Source organism: Glossina fuscipes, unplaced genomic scaffold (assembly GCF_014805625.2).
Source record: "Glossina fuscipes isolate IAEA_lab_2018 unplaced genomic scaffold, Yale_Gfus_2 61088, whole genome shotgun sequence".
In the NCBI taxonomy this organism is placed as follows: Eukaryota; Metazoa; Arthropoda; class Insecta; order Diptera; family Glossinidae; genus Glossina; species Glossina fuscipes.
The window spans coordinates 59,689-70,529 of record NW_024003331.1 but is presented as its reverse complement, the minus strand read 5'-3'; the positions used below and the strand labels follow the sequence as shown (position 1 = coordinate 70,529).

Here is a 10,841-nt window from a genome sequence, read left to right as displayed (position 1 = left end):
TGAATCTCTGATCTATACGATAGTTCAGCTTAGAGATGAATACGGCTATCTTACCTTCTGTTGAAAGCGTAGGAGGACTAGTCAAAACAATGTTAGCGTAATCCATTGCGATAAAAGAAAAAAAGGACGCAAAACAGTATGAGTTATTATGTCTTACGCATCAATCACAAATATTCTAAGCGAACTTTCTGCAGCGTGAACGTTTGTCGTTCTACACATCCACACGTAGGCTTTAAACGAAATGTTGACAGGTGACGGATTAAAAAGTCCAAGATATCGTTGCAAATTAAATTATTGAAAGAAATCTCTAACCTCAGCCTATTCTTTCGAACTAACTTTAGCCTATTCTTTTGAACTAACTCTAGCATTCAAAAAGTCTTGTTTCTATTCAAACCGTGTTGCAAATAATTGAGAACTTCGACTATAATCACGATTGGTGTGTGGTCGCAGTATGTGGTATGAGAACCCAGTCGGAATCATATCTTTCAAGCTGCAGCCACTTCGTATTTCTAGAAACATTTTTTACTATTAAAAGACTAAAGTCACAAAATCAAAACAGGAACTTTGGCAACTGGACAACAGCAAGGAGACTATGTTATAGTAGACATATAGATCACTTTAAGAAATTTTGGATATCATAAATGTAAAAACACATTAAAGAAAATGTATATGCACAAAAGAACAAGAACTGTTTTGTTTTTCATTCCGTTTCGAATATTTTCATGTTTTCGAATAATATAAAAAAATGCCATTTCTGTACGAATATACTCTATCAATTCCTCGGTCAGTAGACCTATTCTTTGGAAAAAAGAACAACTCGCCTTTTGAAGACCTAGTGATTCAAAAAATTTTGTGTGCTTCCATATAAGTACAATAAATTGTATATATGAGAAATATTTATTAAAGATAACAATAAGATAACAACAGAAAATTACGTAATTATTTTTTAAGATTGATCTTACCTAGCAATATAAATTGTTTTTTCGCCTTTCTGTCTTCCTGCTTGTCGAAATCTTGACTTTAAACCCTCACCCTCTGGTGCTCAAAGCAAACCTCGTCTCTACCTCTTTTCGCTCTCTTTTGCCAACTCAATCTGTCTTTAAGATCGACTACATTTTTCAATCCGAAAAGCATACATGTAGTTAGATCTCATTTTTTACCATATACATCATTTATTAATGGAGTGCAGAATAAAATTTAGAATTCCCTTTCAAATCTCCCCCTGAGTTGTGACCCTCTATAACGAAGTTATTCTCTTGTGCATTTATTATTTATCACAGGGCACGGTGTTGTCAAATAAAATATTTTTAAATAACTTATTTATCATAAATAATTGTAAGTGAGTACAGTAAAAGCTCCTTTTTCGCGCTTCCCTTATTCGCGGCTATAAATTTCTTTATTCGTGGTTTTTGAGAATGTAAACAAACAGAATGAAAGGAAACTTATTACTCTATGAATAAAATATTGATGCGAAAATCTCAAATCTAGTTCATTTTAGCTAAGTAATTTCCCCAAATAACAAATTGCCTGAAGAGGGAAAAACTATATGCACATTCGCATTCAATTAAATTGATTTTTTTATATATTTGATTTTTTTTTATTTTGTCACCTAGGAACATATCCTCTACAATCGCATATATATTACTATTCCGTATTCACGGTTTCTGTATTCGCGGCATTTTTATTCAACGTATCCCCCGCGAATAAGGAGCTTTTAATGTAATTAGTATTCAATAACGTCAAATAAATATCATTACGTAATAACTAAGAGATACATAATTAATGGAATAAATAATCGTTAATAACATCTTAGTTATTATAAAAAAATATATTTCATATCTATCTAATCTGTAGCTAATTTCAAAGGTAATACTCATGCTTCTTTTCACTTGGACAGTCATAATGATTTCATTGCAACTTAAAGGTTACCCAAGTAGAGATGTCCCATAACTTTTTGAGAAAATAGAGGCGACAAATATATAACTCTTAACTTTTGCATATCCAGTTGTTTTAGATATTTTCGCATTAAACGCAACTGTAGAACACTAGAAGGCATTTTGGAATGGTCATTACCAGAGTGAACCCAACAAGATAATTTTTTCCGTAAATTTTTAGATAGCGTTTTCTCTTATTTATATATAATTATGTTCTTCTCTTTTCTTTTTTTCTTTTTACTTCTCCTTATATACTTTGAACCAAGGCAAATATAATAATTTAATAATAATTAGTATAAAATTTGCTTCTAAGAGTCAATTGAATTCGGCTGTTAATTTATTTTAGTTGAGTTTCATGTGTAAATAACAACAAACAACAAACAGTAACCAAATTACAACAAGTGAATGTATAATAATTTCGGCATATCTTTCGAATCGTAAACAACTAACGATGGTTGTGGACAGATACGTCCCGAACCGAACACAATTTTTCTTTATAAACAAATGAAAGAAATTAAAGTCTTAAGTTAATGAATCAAAAAGCATTTTTTAAGCAATTAAAAAATTTATTCGTTAAAATTTTTAAAAATTTAACCAAAATTCCTGAAGCATAATTACACCGCAACGCTTAATGTGATGTCTACCCTTATAACTAACAAAGAACGTGCAATGTTGTTTAATAATTACGCAAAAATTGTGGGATTACAAATTTCTGTACATACACACACGTGTGATATAAGCAATATGACAAAATCTACACATAGCCAAAGATACTTACGTTTATACAGTGCACGTTAGTGAAGGATTTTTTGTTAGCTTAACGCGAATAACGGTTAAGTTTATGTAAATTCCTACAAAATTTATGCATTATAAAGTACTTGCCTCCCAGCAATGTTTAATAGCCATTAATGGTAAGGTTGTACAGCCTTTTTGTAATGTAAGGATTTTTCAGTACTTTGGACCACCTCTTACGGAAACCTAGAACCGATCTAGCTTTACGTAAGAGACCTCAATATGTAAACTAAAACGTAATCTTTGACCAAATAGAACTCCTAAATCGATGAACGCATCTAGCTTTCCCTACTTGTGTTAATCGATGAAATACCCAGTACTGAATGACTTCCTCCTTGAAAAAGAAAGATTCTTGCATTTTTTTAGACTTCATTTGCGTTTGTAAATTGGAATAAAGAAATTATTCTTCCTATACAAAAGGAAAACACCTGATTTCAAACACCGATTAAAAATCATGGAAATAACACTGCGTAGCTCGTACATGGTGGAATCCCATCAGGTCCAGGCGCACAACTCTGTTTAAGAGACCTCAAATCATCTTAAACATCATTTTTTGAAATGACCATGTTAGGAATCGAATTCAAGTTAGTTAACGAATGCGCATGGTTTTCAGTTAAATTGGAGTCGGCAGATGAAGCATTTCGTCGGAAATATTCAGCAAAGAGATTTGAGGTTTCGATATCAAGACTTGGAGCCATTGAAAGAAACATACGCGGGATATATGGAGATTTTTTTTTTGAGTTGACAAACTGATAAAAATATTTCGAATTAACAGGCAGTGAGTGTTTTATCAAATGAAGGTATCTGTAATAACATTGGTGTTTGAGATAATCAAGTCAATGCCGTGTAGCAAAATGGGAAAAATAGTCGTAAGCAGAAACATTTTTCATAAATTTTTTTGAAAAGTTTATTTTTCCCATTTTTGTAATATTTAATTGTCTTGTTAAATAATGGCGGGCACCTCCTTCGAGATGGAGATTGCTGAATCGGAACGAATGCAGAAATAGCTAGGTTTAATATATTATAGAATTATGATTCAATATTTCGAGCAGAGAAATCAAGCGTAACGTGTAAAGTATGAGATGCTAGCAGTAAGATATTTATGTTATTAAAATTAAAATGTTTTTTGAGGAAGTTGTATTTGACACATTAGAATGGTTCAACGGACCATTATGCCTGGCTTTTCCTCAGTTGTCAAATAAATTTTTCGCCTTTTACTAAAGATTTTCGTGGAGAGGAGCATTTCGTGGCTTGACCTATTAGCTTGAGTCCATAAGTGATAAATAGGATTTATTTAAGTTTAAAAAGGAGACTTGTTAGTGCAAGAGATAAAATTTTTTTGCGCAGTAAAACACATATTATTTATAATTGTATCTTTGTTTTCTGTTTTAAAAAATTTTTTCTCCTTCCTCGCGTGTGTGCTGGGTTTATTAAATCCAATTGACTTTGTGAATCGTTTTCGAACTGTCAGAAGGCATAAACCCGTTACAAGTAAACGAATCCACTTGTAGTAGATAGCCTAGATTGAAGATTAGGTCAATTGGTATAGTTGAACAGAAATAGCAAGTTGCGAAGAAAATGGTATTTTAGCAAGTTAACTGTGTATTACGGATACATACGTCATAAAAAAGCACAAAATTTTGTGTTCTGACGAGTATATGTCTTGATCTGTCCATTTGCCCTTATTTTTTTCTTATTCTATCAACAACAACAGTACCGTTGAGATGTATAAATGAAAGTTCCTTAACTAGAGTATTTGAATATATAGAATACAGAATAGATTTATGTAAGTATATATATAAAACAAGGAATAAGTTGAATATTAAAAAAATAAATGCAAACAGTACAACAACAAATTCTTTATATCATTTATGAACATATTAAATGTGCACATTACAAGGGAGGAATATATATATCCTCCGAAGAACGAGAATGTTCTGAAGAATGTTTGCATTGGAAATATGCTGTTATAAGCCGGAGTGACTGCAACTAACAAAAGAAAATTACATGCAAGCAGGCAAAAATCTCATTGCAATTTAGAAAAGAGAGGGGAGCAGAATGTTATAATTGTATACCTAAATGCTAACTGCGTTCGCATCTTCAATACAGGAGTACTCAACCCTTGCCAAACGCAGCAGTACTCAACCATAATTCCAATTCATTCATTCAAATTACGGCCCTTTTTTATCGTATTCTTTTTATTTTTAGTATAAGCTAATGCATATTATTGTCATCCTAATCACAAAGTTGAAAGATATTACATAGTATTAATAATTACTTCTGCTTTTCAATCATTTTTTTTTAATAATTATTAAACGGTGTTAGCTTTATCTTTCTTAACCTACTAAAAATGCTGTAATTTTTTTTTTTCAATGAGAGAAAAAGTTTTTAAGAGTTTGAGACTCTGTCTTTCGGATCTCCAACACAAAATTATGGGCCGAAGGAGGCCGTAAGTAGGTCAGAGTGTATTATAGCCCAAGGCATAATCTCAGCTGCTCCGGTAAGACGCTCTTTCGACTTTGTCTATAAGGGTTTGTCAGCGCTTATTCTTCCAGTACACCCGTCTGCGGAGTGTTCTTTGGATAACAACTGAAGCCCGCCATTATCCCTTACTACCGAACTAATCAGCTTTCCGTTGACACATGCGCTTATCCAGTACCGACTGTCCGACTTTTTAACTATATTCATTTCATATATGTTTCCGTTATGTAAAAGTATGTGACTGACAAGATAAGTAAAAATATTACTTCCAAGTAAGCAGATAGGTCTACAAGTTGAAGAATTTTTGGCTGACTTATTTACCTTCGTTAGCAACACTAGCCTTCACCATTTCCACCTATTCGGAAGAATATGCTCTCTTGTGTATGTACTTTTTTAAACGTCTGGGGCTGTGTTAAGATTACTAATGTCAATGCACCGTGGGGGATGTCATCGAAACCCGGCGCCTTACTTTCGTTAGTCTACTTTGCGATTCTTCGGTGTTAGTTCTGTGTTTCTTCTTTCCTCTACCCTAAGGATACATTGGCGATTCAATGACATTTTCCAGTAACGTTGGGCAGATCGTATATATATTTTATTCTATAAAAATTTGCAACTGTATATATTCGTATGAACTATAAAAAAATGAAGTAAAGAACAACTGTGTTTACCTAGAAAAGTTTTTGAAGATGAAAAGCATTAGGAAACAATTAAACTAAATGATTCCATTATTCAAAGTCACTTAACTGAATCGTTCACTTCTTTGAACTTTAGAGACAAGCCAAGCACCAATTTCCTTCTTATGTCGGCCAGGGGTAAATGGCCGTGAAGTTGTCATGCGAAAGCTGAGTGTCGGATTGGTGATAGTTCGAAATAGGCTGTATTGGCGAAACAATAGAAATCTTTGTAGAAATCCAACCGAAAAGGGGCGTATTCACTACGCGTTGGCTGAAGTTTTCTGATAGCAATATAGGGGCTAAAGCTACTCGCCAGATGGAATATTACTCAGAACCCCTTTAAAATGAATATTGCAAGATAGCGGCTCGTTCCATTCAAAAAGGTGCAGTTGCCCAACAGTTTTTCTTTCAGTGTGTTATGTATAATTTCTTTGCCGTTGTCTTTACCATTAAATGTGTGTTTGGATCTATTCGCGAATTGAAATCCATTTTGGATGCTGCGATGTTTTCTTTGAAGGGTTTGTATGTTCTAATGTAGCTCTTTGGTTGCTTCAGCTTCTAGTAATTCTTCGTCTACAGTCTACTTCCTTTCAAATGTTGGAATTTTACTGAGTTAATTCTGCTTCTTATTGTTTGGTTTTATAGCTTCTTCTATTATTGTATTTTGTAATTTTCTAATTGTTTTAGTATTTTTTAAAAATTATCCTGTACTTCGAAACGTTAATTTCATCTGTTCCTTCCATTGGGAAAAAAATGCATTTAGAAGGACGTGTAAGTTTTATTCGAATTATTTTATTCTGCTCTTGAAAATTCGTTAGTCGTAATATTTTGTAACCTTAATTTGTTAGAAGTGTCAGCATTAATGTATAAATATGGCTCCATTGCTACATATATACAATGCTTTCAACATTTCGCGGACGTAAAATGTTTTCGTATTTAGCTTGTAGCGTGTTGGTGTTTACAGCTACATACAATTACTATCAACCTAAAATAATATCTTAGAACTCAACTATACCTGAGAGTCTGATAATAGGAGTAAAGCACTAGATAATACTAACACCAAATAAATATATTATGACTAAGTAAATGAATAACCATTATAGATTTCGGTATTACGCAGCTGTAGTATATAAAAATAATTCAGTAAAAAAAAGAGAGATTAAATTCCATGAATAAATAAAAGTATCTTCATAGCCAGGGTGATAGCAGCGGCTGCGTAGAAAGCTACCGTTAATGATATCTATAGGATCTAGTGACAAATTAACCGGCTAAAGATTAGTATTATACATCATACAAAGGACTCGTGAAGGTTTTTAAAACTGGTAGTCGATACAGCAGTGAAATAAGTTCATTGTTTCGCAGGCCCTTGTAAATTTACCAAGTAGGTCAAACGAAATTCTCAGAAATAAAAGCAGAGATGTGATGAATTAACCTATTTTCATCAGGCGGAAGCTTTCATTGGTAATTTAGTAACCGTTTTGCCGCTTAATACATGCCTGACAACTCCTAGTGTCGTCTTTAATTTTTTCTTTGTTGTGGTTGGCAAGTTCCTAGCCAAAGTGGAACAATTTGAGTGAAGCTAGGCCTCATCACTGACCAGAGTGGGGTTTATTGTTCTATACACAATAAACCGTTGTGGACTCTGGTGTTGTTTAAGCCCCTACTCTGTGGGGATTGTCTAACTCGTCATGGGGCGTAGTACGCTTAAAGTGGCTTGGGCCACCGTGGGGTTAAGCCTTTCAGGCAGGAACCCACGATAAACCCTTGCTACAAATTCTGCTACAAATTCTGTACCCACATCAAGCGTCATTCTTAATCATGTGTTGAGTAAAAACTTGATTTCTTAAAAATTTACTGAAAAATTTAAAGAAAAAACTTTCGCTCGGATTTTAATTAAGGAAAATCAATACGTGTTCTTAAGTTGGTTACAATACGGTCCCTCAGATTATTTCAGTTATTGATTTAATATATAATATGGCCAAATCTCAACTACAAACGATGCACGTATAATACATATAGGAATATAATTACATATATGTAAACACAATGCCGGAGACGAAAAAACGAAATTATTATATAATTTAATACCAAAGGATTAACAAATTATTATATAATTTAATACAAAGGAGTAACAAGAACTAATGCTTATATAACAGAAATTTTGTCTAAACACTAACTTACCGGATGTTGTTTTTTGCCTGGAATAAGCAATCTGACTCAATCATTAAAATTAAAGATTTAAAAAGAAGGAAAACTTTGTTTAAAAAGCAATCTTTACATACACATTCCATTTCTAAAATACGTTTTACGCGGACTTTGTGTTTACATTTAGGACAGACGGCCTTCTATTTCTTTTGCATGATATGAAATTGACAATTCGGCTGTTCCGATGCTGAGTTTGCTACCGAATTTATATGGTTTATTCGGCACTTAGCTTCAGTTGAGAACAATTGTTCATCGACCGTTATGTCTGTATCAAATTTATAACAAGTTTGATTATGCGAAATTGCTACAAAGACTACAAATGGTCTTTAGGCTTTTAGAAAATGTAAATGTGATTAATTTTGTTTTAATCAAGAAGCGAATAAAAATTTCTACATCCATAATGCTAGTAATATTATAAAATTTAATAACTTGATGTCGTCAACAAATATTAAAATGCTCCAATCCCGAACGACACCGGCTAGGTCTTTGACGGATTAGGCAGAAAATAGGAGATTTAAATGAGTGCGTCGTGGAATATTAAAATAACTGGATATGAATTACGAGAATAGGCGGGCAATACATAAGTATGTTTAAAAACAATTTCGATTTAAACTTTTTTTTGTTTAAACCTTCTAACGTCAATAATTTGCGAGTAACGACCATATTTGAAAATTTGGTCGTTTGGAAAGGTTCAGGCTTCTGTTATGACCAAATTAACAAAAATGGTTGCGGACTTCTGCTATGATCAAATTAATTCATTCTCACTACTAATCTGCATATAGAAACATTCAATATTTCTACAAAATTGAGTGCGAATGTAGACACACAGATACACGTTAACGCACGTTATATATATGCATAATATATAATTGTTTTTGAGAATCCTGAAATATCTCATACGATTAAGTTTTTGTAAAGAAAAAAAACTTAAGCGTCGTGGCTTATTGATAAGCAAACATAACTGGTTGTGCTTCATTTCTACCGTAATAATGCATTTTGGATCACTATTAAACGTATTGTCAGTATTGGTTCATCGAGTTTGATAGCGACATTAGCCAAAAATATCGCAACCTTGTTATCGTTAACATTGGTGGCGTTGTACGAAACGTATATTAAATTTTTATATCTGCGTAATATATTGAGGCGGTGGCAATGGCAGCATTCTATTCTATTTAACACTAACATCATTGTTGGAAAGCTTAGGCGAACGTTTGCTCATAACGTTAATGCAAAATGCTCTGCCCAAATGTGAAGGGCTTAATTGATAGTCGAGTAGGTTTTATTTTTAATGCGTCAAGACTCTAATGTATATACAGTGAGTCTCATTAATATTGGGTTTTTTCGCTCGCTAAAAAGTAAGCACGTAATGATGTTATATTTTTTGAGTTCTTGAAGTTACTTAATTTTCTTGTCTACTGGAATAATGTTTTGTTTTTTTATTTTTTTTTATTTTATATTTTAATATGTATTTCCTAGTAGTACAAAATAGTAAAATAAGTTTTTATGTAGACACTGGGCCAGGTTTAACCAGCGTTTACTTTTTGTCGAGCGAAAAAACTCAATATTAATAAGACTCGCTGTACTTTATTCTCTATATTTTTTTTTATTTATCTTTATCAATTTAGAAATAGTTTCGCTTAATATTTGAAATTTTGCAATACTTTAAATAAAATTGTAATAGTTGTCACTCTTGCTTTCGGATTAACAACACTATCCCGTCTAACCAACACTGGACTACTCTTCTTCAAGATATATTTATGTTGGGTGCTACATCCGATATGGCGGGCGGGATCCATGCTGTCGACTATTACTATATCAACGTGCTTTACGTAACCAGTTACGGCCACGACTGGTTTATATTTCCTCCATAGCAGCAGTCTACGAGGAAGTAAGCCATCATAGCAAACTTCCTTCAGTGTACCCCTAAGTTATCCATCAGAAAACTTGTGGCCAAGTTATGGGTATTCCAAGCCTTAAACCCTTCTTCGCCGGTCAAGCATCGTTCCCAGGAATCATCATTAGTAGGTGAGAGTTTCGGCACATCTATGTTCACCAAAAACATTGTTTAATACCCCACAAGCGGTACAATGAGATAACAAGCAGTTGGGACCAGTATAGTATCCTTGATATAATATATATTTTTTTCATTTTTATATTGTTGTAACATGCTAGCTGGGCAAGTCGGGCATAATAAAATTACCCTCGCCTCTTACCATACGTTATAGACTTCTAGAATAATAAAAAGATTGTCCGGAAACCGGTACAGAGCTTACGGCGTTGTCTAGAAAATTTGAAAAAATTAAAACAATGCCTAATGAATGCCGCTACTTCTCTCCAAAGTTGTAAAAGGAACGTAATGTATCCCTCCTTCATCTCTTCTAATGGCTCCGACCCCTCTGGTGATGTTGAAATCTCGAATCGATTTGGTCAGTACTTAGGCGAAAATTTTCTTCCACTAACTAACTTATAGTTAGCCACATTAAGTCATTAACTCGATTTTGACTCCGAATTTGATCACCTCATAAAAAAATATAGTTGTGCAACAGAGCTTGATGGCATTCTACTAAATATACCCAAGTCATGGTCTGACGAACTATGTGGTGTTATCTCAGAGATTCTAAATCATTCTCTGGAAAGACGCATTTTGCCTTTACGTTGGAAGAGTAACTTCCTAACTCCAATTCCACCATGTGGAAATATATCCTTCTTTGAAAACAGCTTTCGCTGTAAAATATTCGGTTTTGCCATTTTAATG

General features: G+C 33.3%; 1 pseudogene; it reads left to right on the top strand.

The window, feature by feature from the left end:
• Positions 1 to 3,898: 3,898 nt before the first annotated feature.
• Positions 3,899 to 4,016, top strand: LOC119643494 (annotated as a pseudogene).
• Positions 4,017 to 10,841: the final 6,825 nt, after the last annotated feature.